Source organism: Miscanthus floridulus, unplaced genomic scaffold (genome assembly GCF_019320115.1).
Source record: "Miscanthus floridulus cultivar M001 unplaced genomic scaffold, ASM1932011v1 fs_221_1_2, whole genome shotgun sequence".
In the NCBI taxonomy this organism is placed as follows: Eukaryota; Viridiplantae; Streptophyta; class Magnoliopsida; order Poales; family Poaceae; genus Miscanthus; species Miscanthus floridulus.
Window position 1 is genome coordinate 44,931 of NW_027096401.1, and position 15,070 is coordinate 60,000.

The 15,070-nt window shown below is 46.1% G+C and overlaps 1 non-coding gene and 1 pseudogene across 1 annotated transcript; one reads left to right on the forward strand and one right to left on the reverse strand.

Moving 5' to 3' along the window:
- Window positions 1-4,973: 4,973 nt before the first annotated feature.
- On the reverse strand, window positions 4,974-5,081 carry LOC136530854 (small nucleolar RNA R71). The gene has a single exon (XR_010777891.1). It is a non-coding gene; the product is annotated as a small nucleolar RNA R71 (small nucleolar RNA).
- Window positions 5,082-13,836: 8,755 nt separating this feature from the next.
- On the forward strand, window positions 13,837-14,603 carry LOC136530852 (nuclear transcription factor Y subunit B-8-like; annotated as a pseudogene).
- Window positions 14,604-15,070: the final 467 nt, after the last annotated feature.

Sequence of the window (15,070 nt, forward strand, 5' to 3'; positions counted from 1 at the left end):
TTCTTGAAATAAAAAATGGAACAGCTATGCATTAGCAGGAATCTGATCTATTAAGAACCATGTATTCCATCAGCCCACGAAGAATGCTATAAATGTATATAAAGAACAAAAGCAGCACACATTCGAGATCGAGAAGGATGGGGCCAAGAACCTCAAGGACAGCGTCAAGGTACTCGAGGATGATGGCTAGGTAGACTTGTGAGAGATCAGGTCGAGATCGAGAAGGATTAGGGGCCAAGAACCTCAAGGACGGCACCAAAGTCTATCAAAGAAGCATCTAAAGATGTTCCTGTATCAGATCGTCGGATTTCAAAGCGTTCTAGGAGGACAAGCTCTAGGAATTCAATCAGTTTGAAAGTCTCTGGTTCCACATCTGTCTATCAGTTGAAACTCATGCTATGGGAATCTTTAGGGGTATGCTATAGATGCTGAATCTACAAGCCAGCTCAGATACTTGTTTAGTGGTACTTGCTATCAAGAGTATTTTTCCAGGGGATGTTCTTTGGGTTAGAGACTCTGAAATCTTTGAGAACCGTGACATAGCACATAGCAGGTGCAGTAGCAAATATGATGTGCCAGATCATTTCTGAAAGACCAACGATGTTTTTGATGGTTCTAAGTGTTTTTCGTTTATGTGTTTCAGATGAGATTTCAGAGCAGAATGGTGATATACTACAGGTTGAGGAAGGCTTTAGAGGGACTCTTTTGACATCAAGTGTTTCAGCACAGCTTTGTCAGGGTATAACATTTAGTAAATGAGTTTCTTCCGTCAGATATATGGTTGCATACTTGTTGAGGTAAGCTAGTTAAGGTCTCTAGAAGGTGATACCGACTGCCTTGGTTCTTTTTTTGGTTACATATCATAGTTTTCTCAATAGAAATAGAAATTACTAGATTCATGTTGAGGTAAGCTAGTTAAGGTCTCTAGAATTTGCTAGCTACGAATTCCTCAGTACCTGGACAGGGAAGAAGCGGTGGCGTGCCTGACGGCGGCTCCATAAGCCTGCGCACACTCTTGGTCTTGGTCCTACCGCCTCTCGATCCAGAAGGAGTTTCTCCACTGGGCGCCATTGTCTTCGACGTTGCCGTCAACTTCTCTGGAGTCTGCAGGCGGGGTCGCCGCCTCGCGTTGCGGGGAGCCGGCCAGCTGGGGGCGGGGGGCGGGGTCGCGTCGAGGTGGGGAGGCGGCTGGCCAGGCTAGGCGGAGGTGGGCAGGGGCGGGGCGGGGGCGCGTCTCGTGTCGAGCCATCGAGGGGGAGGGGGTAGCCACTGGGTAAGACCGTAAGAAGTAAACCCTGTCTTTGTTGGGCTGGGCCGCTAGCTGCTCCAGTCGCTGGCTGCTCGAGTTGGGCTGGCCGGCTGGGTAAGAAGTAAATTCGGAATGTCCGCTTTGCGTATACGGGATATCCCGAAATAAAAACAGGATATGCGAAAATGATCGGGATAGGGCCCAAACCGATTTCGTCCCGATTTCGAATTTCATGTTCCGTTTTCCGTACCGATTCCGTTTTTGTCCGAAAATACGAATACGATCGGGTTAAATGTAGAAATCAGAGTGGAACGGAACAGGATATATCCCGACCATTTTCAACCATAAGAAGGACTTTGGGGGGAGTCTCACCATACCTTGGGGGACCACCAAACATAGCGGTTCGGCTTGGGGATGCTTGGTGAAGGAGATCGAACTTGGGGCACCATGAGAGCTTGAGGAAAAAGATGAAGCATGGATGGCCTTCTCCAACTCCGGTGAAGTTCATGGCATGGGGGTGGTGCAACATGTTGCCAATGATGTCCTCCAGCCATGCGTGGGAACCATCCTCCTCCTCTCCTCCTCCTCCTTCTCATTTTTCCTCCTCTCTTCTCCTTGCTTTCTCTCCTTTCTCCTTTCTCTGATTCTTGTTCTGAACAACGAGGGAGATGAGAGAGTGGAGAGGGGGCTGGTTGTGTTTGTGAGAGGGGATGGGCTAACATGTGTGCCAGGGGTGCGTGTGTGAGTGACACCTCATTGGCTGCATGTACAGGTGTCCATGAGTCCTGGGACATCAAATCTGTGAAAATTGCTAAGTCTATGGACATATCCTGGTGAACTATCCGGGGGTGCACCAGACAGTCCGCCAGAACATGGCAGAGCCCAAAAAGTGTGAACTAATATGCAAGTTTTTGAAATTAGGAATTTTTAAGTGCAGGTTATGCTCATGATGCTTGTGACAAAAAAAGTTGGCACATTTGGGTCGTGACATAAAATGTACGATATCCGATGACTATTCAATTTAATGCAAAATTTCCTCTAAAATAAAGAAATTAAATCAGTGGCAAGATGCTGACCTTAGAGTAATAATATTGGTGATGTGGGACCTCCACAGTTGGAGACTTGTTGAACAATTCTTTAAAAAAGTCCTCAAAAAATGAAGAATTAAATTAAAGAGGCTCTCTATCACATTCATCTCAATATATTGGAAACAATGCGTAAGAGGCTACATATTAACCTTAGAGTAAGTTAGTGTAATGTGCAACCTTCAAAATTCAGGAGCCTCCAATATTAATTCGGTGCAAAAAAACCCCTTTAAAGGAATAAAGATGCTTTCCGTCACATTCATCCAAAAATTCAATATTTAGCCAAAGGATTAAGCTGGGAATTTAAAAGGTTGATAATTTATAACCTTAAAACAAGGAAGTGATATGCATCCTTCAAGAATCAGGAGACTCCATGAGCAAATTGGTGGAAAATGGCCCAACAATGGTGAAAGAAAGGTGGGAGTTGTTGAAGGTGAAAAGGTGAAAAATACATATACTCAAAACACCATCAACAGCCTCGGATCAAAGGAAGAATAACATAACATGAGCATATTTTATCAATAATAAGTTCCACTTGTACCTTGAGGTATTTTTCTTCAGGATATGACAGCTGGGGACAAATGAGCCTATGGGACCCCATAGGGAGGGTCGGCCAACCCCCTTGGGACCACCAAGCCATGCCAAAGTGATCCTCAACCCTTGGATCCACTTTGTGTTTTCTCTCAATGGCTCAAGATCAACTCACATGGATCCATGGGCCCACAACGAAGCAAAACCGATGTGACAACATCAATCACAACATCCAACCTTCGCTATGACATGTGGGCCATGCTTTTAGAAGGAGATGGGAGTGCCCACCAGTCATAGGGGGTTGGACCTAGGGTCGATCGACCTCCCCCTCACTCCACCGCCTTAGTGCATGCCTCCATGCACTCCAGTGATCTCCACCCTTGATTCAATGGCGGTTTGATGGCAGTTTGATCCAAAGGTTCATGATGAAGATCACCTAGATCGATGACGTGGTGCAGGAGTAGCCCCTACTCTACCTCTACCTATAAATAGAGGCTCATTCCTCCATCTTCAACTCATGCCTTCAATCTCCAAGTGAAGAGTAGTGTAGTTCTACTCTCTTAGTAGTGTAGTCTATTGTGGGAGCTAGAGTTGAGTTGAGCTTGCTTGGGGTTTTTGGAGTTGTCTTCTGGAGAGTCTAGTATAGCTCTTGTACCTTTCCCTTTTTAGTAAGACTTTTACTTTATTCAATATAGTATATTCTTGCTCTACTTTACTTAGTACTTGCTTGTGCAATATTATATTTGTTATAGTATTGTTGTGACTTATCATAAAGTTGTTATATACTAGATTGTGATCATGTAACCACAATTGTATGTGATCATCGCCTGTCATAAGGTGCTCTAATTGATCTGTGCATGCACAATTAGAGTAGTGAGAGAAGGTATAAGCGTGGTGCTTATACATTATCTTGCCTTTGGTTATCACTTGTCACACAGATAGATTGTTGTAGCTCTCAAGTGGTGACAACCTTGTCTAATCTGTATTCCACCACGTGTTGTTAGGCAAGTTCTTAAAAGGTAAGGCCTCTATAAAAAGGTAGCCACTTCGGGTATGGGTTATATCTCCTATTGTCTCGCCTACCGCCTAGCATACATATTGTGAGGTATCAATCTATATGTTCCAATTGTGTGATTAAGTTAAGATCATAGGAGTAGAGTTTGAATCACAGGAATCCTTTACTCACTCGTTGTCCTCCCACCTAGCTATACTTTACTAGTTATCTTTTATTATATTAATCTTGGCTTGTTGCATCAACCGTTCCTATAACATTTTGTTTACCCCCTTACACTAGTTGATACTAAGTTGTGGTATATATAAGGATCTCTCTTTTATTATCATCCCTAGCTACCGCTTTCCCTTGGGATAAAATAAATAACGATACCTTGGAATACTCCTAGCTGAAGTGCTACAGCGGTATATTCTATGCGTTTGCAGAATTATCCAATAGACATAAGAAATACCAACAAGCATTTCTAGCGCCGTTGCCGGGGAAACAATCAACCTAAGAATTTTAATAAATTTGAATATGGAGTTTACCATCAATTTAGTTATTAATTAGTTGTAGGGGCTTACCCCTGTCTTTTTTTCTCTTTATTGTGAAGCAAGACGGTGTATGAGTGGTTTCCATTTGCTGAGCAATTTCATCGAAGATCATGAGCAATTGTTGAGGAGAACTAGACGTCGTCAAGTTCCCCCTCAAAGGTTCATCTCGGATTCGGATCCGTTCAAGGAAGGAGGCTCTGCACCACTACTCAAGGAAGCTATGGCTCAAAAGAGGATCTCCGACTTCTCGACCCCATTGGCTGCTAACGTGGCCATGGGACCCCAATTCCACTTGGGGGATGCTTATCAATGAGGTGCAAGCCAACCCATTTTGTGGGAATCCCCATGAGGACCCTAAAGCCCACCTCCAACACTTCATGGAGGTGTGTGGTACCTTCACCGTCAAGGGGGTGATGTCTGATGCCATCCGCCTTCGCCTTTTCCCATTCTCATTGTTTGGGAAGGCGAAGCAATGGTTCTACGCCAATAAAGATGAAGCCACCACATGGGAAAGATGTGCCAATGTGTTCCTCAAGAAGTTCTTCCCGATAGGCAAAACCAACGCCCTTCGTGGAAGAATCTCAAGCTTCCAACAACAATCAGACGAGACGATTCCTGAAGCATGGAAGTGTCTCCAGGAGTACATTCATGCATGTCCTCATCATCAGAATATTTTCACTATCGGTTCAATCCATGAACCAACGGTGAAACCAATTTTCTTCACATGCTGAATAGTCGGTGGTGCAGTGGCCTTCAAACTGCAGAAAAAAGCGTTTTCATTGCCGGTTCATCGTATTTATCCAGTGGTAAAAATTGTGGGAATTATCGCTCCTAGTTTGAAGGTCCACCGTGCCTCACCAACTTTTGAACTGGTGGTGAAACATTATCGCTGCATGTTCTAACCAAATGGGCGGTGAAAATCACGCGGAGAAAATGAATTCTATAGTAGTGTGGGCCAAAAATGGCTTGGCTTGTAAATGACATAGGCCCATACATAGATTGCACGCCTAAGATGGGTTGTACCTTAAAAATGGACCTTAAACAAAAAGTGTAGTTGTTATTAAATTGTTCCACGTGGGCTAGTGGAAAATGATTAGCGCTTGCAGATGGGATGATCTAAAAAATTGGCTACTAGCGACATGGGCCTTGGCGAGCCACATGATATTTGCGACTTTTTCTAGCCCATAAAATAAGCTGCATGATATGTGGGCATTTGAGGGGCCATAAGAAAATTGTTACATTTTTGTACCTAATAGTAAAAAACAAATGTTATATTTTTTCTGAAAGAATGATTGTCATAAGATCTATAGTCATAAACATGATTTAGCAGGCACGATAGGAGAAGATTGATTTTTCATTACACAAGCATCATAGATTTGGTAACATAACATAATTTTCTAGTTTTAGTGGCATAAGAATATTATCATAGGAGGTCGAATGTGTTATTATACACTAAAAATCATAATAGATAACTTGCAAACAAGGTCTTATCTAGTAGGTGGCAAAGGGTACTAGTTTGATAGTAGAAGGATTTGTGATTTGAAGTTACTTTTTGGGTGCCTATTATTAATTTTGCCTAAGTATTTTGGCTACCATTAATATTCATTATTAATAGGACCTATTTATATAAGTCTTAAATTTCTTCTTCCACCACGTTTCCTTTTGTCCACCTTTGCATGACAAGTGGCTTACTTTCATTCACAACCAAGGGGCACGTGGTGGACATGCAAAGATTCCTTAAGACACATGTTTTGTTTTGTCTACCTTCTCATGACAAGTGGCTTCTTTCATTCATAACCAAATAGCACGTGGTGGACATGTAAAGATTCCTTAAGACACGTGTAACTTCTCGTTCCGCTGGATAACTATAAATAAATGGCTTCTATTTATGAACAGAACAATAGTGATAGTCGCGGATGGAATTCAGGCCAACAATTATCGCCATGGTGCAGGAGCTATCTTTTTTTTTCCTATCTATGTATCTTACGATTAATATGGGCACTAGAGGTTAAGGGTTCTCGATCTAAACAGTTGATTGTTGCGAGTGCAAGATCGACGAAAGTAGCGCAATTAACAAAATAATGAGTTAGATTTGAGAAACTCACAAGATTATTATTGGAACATGATTATGGTTGCATATAGGTCATAGGTTCAGTTAAGTTTTTATTAAGGTTAGCACATTCTGTTTTTTTTTCTTTATTTTAGTCTAAACAGCCATAGGAAGTAAGCAGAACTGAACAAATATATTTTGCATGATTAGCCATGGATTAGAGGCAACCTTTATTTAACCGAACTAGTGAGCAAGGATGGCTATCAGAGGAGTCACACGGGTAGAATTAGAGTCATGGACAGTTCATTATGTGAGTTGGAGCGCTTACATGTTTGATTTTTAGTTAAGCTTCCTTCATCCCTTTTTGTATTATGTAGAAAATTTAAGCCACATATAGACGTATATCATAATTGTCTTTTACATGGAACAAAATTTTTTTTGGACCACCTCGGTGGCATTACTAGGAGGTTAATAACAAATTTGTTGAAACTTTTCTTCGCAACAGTGAGCTACTCCATATTTGGTTAACATTAGTTACACATTTTCTCATAAAATTAACATGCAGGGAACAGAAGCATTAGATGCACACACCGTCCCAACAAGCATCCTCATGCGCATCATGGGGGCATGCGGCTCGCCATGCCAACCAACTCAAAGACGATGCACACTGTCCCAACAAGCATCCTCGTGCGCATCATGCGGGCATGCGGCTCATCCAGATTCTATTCTCGCCCGACATGCCAACTGCATCTTCTATACTTATCGGTTGCATCTATTCATGACTATTACAAATTATGGTCTTAGTGGCTTGCATTCCATTATACCTTGCTTTTGACTACCAGAGAAACAATGATCACACTACTAATTTTGATGAGTTCTATATCAAACTTCAAACCTCTAATCTAGATGGGAGCAGATAACTCAAAGATGATCACCGGCAAAAGCCATGGAGCCCATGAAAACGTACCTCGCTCGGTCAGAAAAGATTCGCCTTTTGTCGTCATTTGCAGCCTTGGATTTGTTGACTGTGGTAGCTCTGATAGAGTTCCTAGGTCACTATCATCAATTCGAGGACACCATGTCATGCGACCTGCATTCGGTGGTGTGTATTTCCAGTGCTGGCTAAAGTGATCCCAGCAGTGGAGGTGCCATCACGGTCTGCCGGCCATGTGACATGTGCCCTTGGTTATGGTACTGGCATAGGTACTCGGTCAGAGGCTGTACATAGTCAGCCAAGCCAAGGCTGCTAATGCCAAGGATACTAGGTCATCGCCTACAATAGTCAAGCGCTGGTCTCGCATGGCAACTGCAAAGAACTCTGCGTGATGCACATGTGCACTGGTCCATGTCCTCCTTCACGTTGCTGGTGATCCTAGAGTTTTCTGGCAGAGATTGGCGCATGATGCACGTCACAGTGGCCATTTACGATCATGTATTCTTCATCAGGTGCAATTCTTTGCTAGCATATAGTACTACTAAAAGTTTTTGAGTATAATAATTACCAAGTATGAATATATCCCTACTGGAATTGTACAAAAAATGTTGAAACGAATGCACGGTCAATAATCTGGCTATGTGCTTCGATGGACTTTCCAAAAGCATCTTATTCTATGTTGAAGACTTATAATATATTACAATTTTTTTATTTTGACTTCTAGAAAATCTACCTTTTAGGTGAGATGCATTAATTTTGTCCTTATTCTATTCTCGCCCGACTTGCCATCTACATCTTCTCTACTTAACAGTTGCATCTATTCATGACTATTATAAATTATGGTTTTAGTGGCTTTGCATTCCATTCTACCTTGCTTTTGACCACTAGAGAAACAAAGATCACACTACTAATTCTGATGAGTTCCGTATCAAACTTCAAACCTCTAATCTAGATGGGAGCAGATAACTCAAAGATGATCACCGGTGAAAGCCATGGAGCCCATGATAAGGTACATCGCTCGGCTAGCCATGGAGAAACATAGGAGGGCAAAGATTCGCCTTTTGTCATCATTTGCAGCCTTGGATTTGTTGACTATGGTAGCTCCGATGGAGTTCCTAGGTCACTATCATCAATCCAAGGCCACCATGTCATGCGGTCAGCATTCGGTGGTGTGTATTTCCAGCTGGCTGAAGTGATCCCAACAGTGGAGGTGCCATCACGATCTGCCACCCATGTGACATGTGCCCTTGGAATTATGGTACTGGCGTCGGTACTCGGTCAGAGGCTATACATAGTCAGCCAATCCAAGGCTGCTAATGCCGAGGATACTAGGTCATCGCCTGCAATAGTCAAGCGCCGGTCTCGCATGGCGACTGCAAAGAACTCCGCGTGATGCACGTGCGATGGTCCATGTCCTCCTTCACGTTGCTGGCGATCCTAGAGTTTTTCGGCAGAGATTGGCGCAAGATGCACGTCACGGTGGCCTTTTTGGATCGTGTATTCTTATCAGGTGTGCTTCTTTGCTAACATATAGTACTACTAAAAGTTTCTGAGTATATGATAATTATCAAGTATGAATATCTCTCTACTGGAATTGTACAAAAAATGCTAAAACGTATGCACTGTCAACAATCTGGCTATGTGCTTCGATGGTCTTTCCAAAAGCATCTTATTCTGTGTTGAGGACTTATAAAATATTACAATTTTTTACTTTGACTACAAGAAAATCCACCTTTCTGGTGACATGCATTAATTTCATCCTGATTCTACTCTTGCCCGATTTGCCAATTGCATCTTCTTTACTTAACAGTTGCATCTATTCTTGACTTTAGTAAAATCAGGAAGCTTCGGCTTCTCAAAAACGCTGAAATTAGGGGGAAATATGTTTTGGTGGCTTTGTTTCATTATTTTTTGTTTTGTTTTAGCATTGGAAGTCATTCTCATGCGTACATATTTAATTGGATTTTTTATTAAGTCGTCGGAGAAGCTCCAACAAATTCTATAGAGAAAAAGGCATAAGGGCGTCCCCAACGGTGACCAAATAGATAGGTGTAGAAGGGATTTTATTGGACAGAAGGACAGTGCTAGTGAGTGAACAAGAGTTAGGCTTGCACGCTTTCCAAAAAACTCTCTCACATGACGCTCAGCTCTTTTCCCTTCAATGTCCTTTTTTATTGTTTCTGGAGCTATGTCGCTAGCGATTTGTTTCACGCCGTTGAGGAGGCCCTAAAGAGAGAGCCTAACCTACCGAAATGAGTTTTTGGGCCCAAAGCGGCTGCCACCAGCCCACATCCACCACTCATCCTCAAAGCCATGCTGTCGCTAGGGGTTTCACCCACAACTCTCGCTCTCGCCTTGCCGGCATCTTGTCGTCGCTGCTCTCCCTCTCATTCCAATCCGCCGGTGGGACCGGGGTGCCTACGGTTGAGGGTCCATCCGTCGGAGTGGAGGTACCTCTTCCATTTTCTTCTTCCCTCTCAGTGTGGGTGTTTGATTTTATCTTGTTGCGACATTGTTTAGTTTAGAACTGTGTAGATCCGTGTGTAGCAAGTGCATTTCACCAATGCTTCACACCCCCCAAAACTATATAACAACATTGCCAAATAGATGAACGAATGTCCTAGCACTGATAAATATTATACTGTTACATTCTGAGTTGTGACTAAAACTTTTGGACTATGAAGTTTCTGAGATAATTAGTTGATGGATGTTCCCCTTGTTGTTGTTTTGTTTTCTATTAATAGGACTCATGGAGAAAATGGAGAATGAATACCGTGCTCGCTTCAGAGAAGTTTCTCCCAGTATGGTGATAGCGGAGCGAGTTGGATGGATTGATTATTTCTATGTTGGATCAGTTTTTAAGTGAAGGTAAAAGCACATTCATACTAACTCAGTCCAAGATCACTGCCTCATCTGAAGAACTGTCGATCCGTTTCTCTAAAGAACTGTCGATCCGTTTCTCTAATGGCATAAAATAGTCTGCTGCTCTCTTGGTTAAACTCGAAGAAAAGAAACTATGCATCTTGGTGACCAAATTTTATCCCAAGTGCAAGGCGGTGCATCTTTCTGAAGGTGATACCAATCACACCTATGCTGGTACAATCGCGTCAGCCAACAGATCTTCTGTCTACAACCTACCTGGATTTATCATACAGAGGGCGTGTGAAGCTGGGTGCCATAGAGATCAGTCTATGGTCGAGGGTAGCAGGGATTATTTCACCTTCACGTGCCAATACGGAGACTAGGACACGAATAGAGTAAGCAGATTGCTATCTGGTCCGGTGTTCAATCTCAAAGGTCAAGTTTTAGAAGTTGTGCTTGATGATATGGAATATTACCAATGGCCACAAAGGAAAGATGGCACAATCTTTCATAAGGAATTATATAATCAGATGGGATTCTTTTTCAAGGTTGGAATGACTGTTAGCAGGCTTCAAGCATTGCTGAGGAATCTATAGATGGAGATTGGCAGAGTGGACTAAAGCAGATGGAGCTACAAGGAAAAGGATTACCATAACTTGTTAATTAATGTTCACATGTTAATGAGATAACAGTGACTATCTAAGTTTGCAATCTGTAAATTGTATATATTATATCAAGTTTTGATTATTCGACGAGACTTTAATTGTACTCTCCCCATCCTAAATTTGTGTTAACTTTTATTGTTTTGTCAATCAACTATTGTCTCACTGCAATTAACATCTATAGTTATTTTCTCGTTTTAAGGTTATTCGTGTTAAGGAGATGAGAAGTCGATGTTGATCGGCTAGAATTAGAGATTGGGCCTTGGGCCGAATGTGCAAGGTAGTTTGTTGCCCTCAGAAATCACTCTGGAGCTCTATCACCGAGGCCGAGTACTTCTAAGAGAAGTTTTTTCTATATTTTATTCATCTCGTTAAGAGTTAATAGTAAGGTTACAGCGAAAAAAACACAGACGGTGTATCAAACTCACTTCGTACATGGATCTCAACGGCAGAAAACTAAGGGAAACTTAAACTATAACTAATGTCTTAGGCTAAGAATGAAAGTTGGAGAGATGGGCTGGTTAGGAGCAGCCATTCTCTTGTTTATAGTGCTACTACACAACTCTTAACACGCCCTTAGATATTTTGCCTGAACCCCTTAACCCCAAGGGCAAAATGGTCCAACTCGAGATCCAAGCACCCGATGGCCACATGCTCTTTCACGACTTTGCTTCGCCTCGACGCAAGCTTTGCAATGATGCCACGTGCCTCCTCCCATTCCAACCAAAACTCCAAACCCAAAAAATCGTCTAGCTGGTGGTTTTGAGGCCCAAACCACTAAACCGCATGGAGAAGCGTATCCGCTACACCTCCTCCATGATCTCGACACGTGTCACCATCGTCCTCGACCGCCCGATCACCAAGTCCTCTTGCGCCTCCGCTTAACTTGCTCAACACTGTCTACTCCTGCTCACGTGCTCTTGCTTGTTGATGTCCCCCCAAGTGTTAGCCACCACGGTCATTCTTCCAGCCATCTTGGTCCCTTGGTTCAAACCTCACATCCATCCTTCACCACTCCCAGTCCATCGGAACGACACGTCTCTACTTGACATTCTCCATGTCCGTCGATCATTTTTGTGCTCCACACTTGCACACCAACACAGCCAAGACATGTTGTACATGCACTCACGCAATGGTTAGTTTCCAAACTCAACCAAAACCGATCATCTCTTGTCAATCATTCGACACACAAGGGCACATATCAACATTGTGTTCACAATTAATAGTAAGGTTAGTTTTACAATATAATATCCTTTTAATATATAGTATTAATAATATGACCGTGGGATCAATAGCTGGTTATTATTATCTATCTGGGAGCCTAGGAGCCGAGCCAAGCTGGGCTGGCTAGATCTATAGGAATGCTCGAATGCCGCGTTTCCACTCCGCCTGAGTGACTAGAGGTATTTCCTCCCCGGAGTTATTATGCCCAAGGTGAATAAACATCCGTTGCCTCCAACCTACTCGGTTGGGCAATACACAAACATCCAACATATACAGCTAGTAAATTCCTATTGAGTAAAATGCACTAGCGGTCCTCGAACTTAGCGGGGTGTGTTATCTAGGTCCCTGAACTCTTAAAATGCACATCTAGGTTCACAAACTTGGCACATGCGGCACCATAGGTCCAAATGGGCCTTGGCCAGACCTAATCGCCGACATGGCAGCCCATGCTGGCACCCACCTCGTCCCTGTGCGCTCCGCCTTCGCCCGACGGCGTGTCCCCGTCCGCCACCGCGCCTCGTCCGAGTGGACCGCGCCCCCCGCCCACCGCCGCGCCAACCGTGACTCTATGTGCACCCATGCACGCCACGCCAATCATGAGCTGCTCAACGGTGTGGCCGGCGGACACAGCTGGACCCCGGGCAGACGTGGACGGTGGACGTGCCTCAGTGTGCCCACGGGCACGCAGTCCGGCAGGGTGTGGGGCCGCAAGGGGTGCTCCTTCAGCGACGGCAGCGGGAGCTGCCAGACCGGCGACTGCGGCGGCGTGCTCTCCTGCACACTCTCCGGGGAGCTTCCCATATGACGCTGGCCGAGTTCTTCGCCATCGGCACCAGCGGCGCTGCCCAGAAGTTGTACGACATCTCGGTGATCTACGGCGACGACTGGCAAATGGCGATGCTCCTCTCCTGTAGTATCGGCGTGACCCTCAACTGCGGCGGACCCAGCTGCCCCGACGTACGCCTACCTCGGCGGCGCCGTAGATGGCCTCCGTCGGGTACGCGCGAGACGTCACGGCCTCGCAGTCGCAGTCCAGCTTGGGCACGCCGCAGACGACGACGCGCTTGACGATGTGGTCCGACCTCTCAATGGGAAACTCCATGCATGCATCCCTACTGATCCGCTCAGGGCCTCAGGTGGCCTGCCCGACACTGCCTCTAAGGGCATAGGCTCCAAGTCTGGCAAGAAGAGCAGGCCCACGCCGCGCTGCGTCTACAACCTCTCCCCGTGCCCTACACCCACGGCGGCCGGACTCAGACAGTCACGGAGGCACCTAGCCAGTGGCCTCTCGGCGCAGCGTCGGGTCTGGGCACGTTCAACGTACGGGTGACACGACGAGGCAGGGCACGACGTTGGCGAGCGGCGCAGTCCACACAGACGAGGCCCGGTTGGCGCGGCGGCGGACAAGGGACACGCCACGGGGCGAGCGCGGAGCGCGCAGAGACAACGCGGGTGCCAGCGTGGGCTGCCACGTCGGCGATCAGGTCTAGCCAAGGCCCATTTGGACCTATGGTGCAGCATGGGCCACGTCTGTGGACCTAGATGTGTATTTTAGTCTTTTAGAAGTTTAGAGACCCATACGATACCAGCTGCCAAGTTGGAGGACCGTCACTTTATTTTACTCATTCCTATTTAACACCTCCAACTTACACGCACAGAGAAGACCTACACCTCCACACACACACAACCTAGCCATGAATCCCCAAAGCCCTAAAACCAGTGCTCCTTGCACCTTGCCAGTGGAGCCGGCGGCTGCTGTTGTTCCCAACGAAGCAGTGGGGACTGATGAAGCTCCGCCGCCAGTGGCCAACACGGAACCGGCGATGATAATCCGGGAGCAGGACCGGCTGATGCCCGTGGCCAACGTGTCCCGCATCATGCGCCAAGTGCTGCCTCCCTACGCCAAGATCTCCGACGACGCCAAGGAGGTGATCCAGGAGTGCGTGTCCGAGTTCATCAGCTTCGTCACCGGCGAGGCCAACGAGCGGTGCCACGGTGCCACACCGAGCGCCGCAAGACCGTCACCTCCGAGGACATCGTGTGGGCCATGAACCGCCTCGGCTTCGACGACTACGTCGCGCCCGTCGGCACCTTCCTCCAGCGCATGCGCGAGAGCGAGGGCGGCGAAGAGCGCGGCCCTGGGCGTGGCTCGCGCCGCGGATCGTCCGTGTTCGCGCTCACGCCGCTCAACGGTGCCGGTTGCCGGCATCCGCATCAAGGTGTGTCGCCTGCAGGTTACGCTGTCCGGCCCGTTCCCCGCCCGGTTCCAGCCAGTGGGGCGGCGCCGCACTTGGGCAGCCGGTACCAGACGATGGACGGTGGCGACCGCCCCGTGGTTCCCTGCTACGGAGGAGGAGCGGCGTTCGTCCAAGCCGGTGGAAGCCAACACGTTGGATTCCACGCCGATGAGGCAAGCTCTTCGAATGAAAATCCACCGGCGGGGCGTGCTGGCTCGCACTAGCCTAGCTAGTTCCCGCGCGTGTATAATAAGAGGAGAGGCGGCGCCCTTGAGCGTCAGCCAGATGCATGCATGAGATCTCTCGTGCTGCAGGCTGGCCGGTGCACGCGCCGCCTTGCCGGACTCCGTCGCCCGTCGCCGGCGTGGACTAGACATGCTTGTTAGTTCTCCAGTCTGTAGTCACCGTTTTCGTGTTCTCCCATCATTTACCATGTTTCTCGAAACACTTTTGCTAATGGTCAGATGCTTGAGTTCTAGATTCTCTTGAGGCGATATCGTATCCATCCCTCGCTTGATTTTTTTCGTCCATCAAACTGAATCTCAGTTTTGCATGCCCATGAACCAACGGTGAAGATCGTAGCCTAAAAACATGCTATATTTCAGGCACTGAAATATAGCAAGTCCCTGCCCGAAATGAATTCCTTCTAGCTATAGTTCATGATTACGTGCGTTTCATCACGACGGGTCAA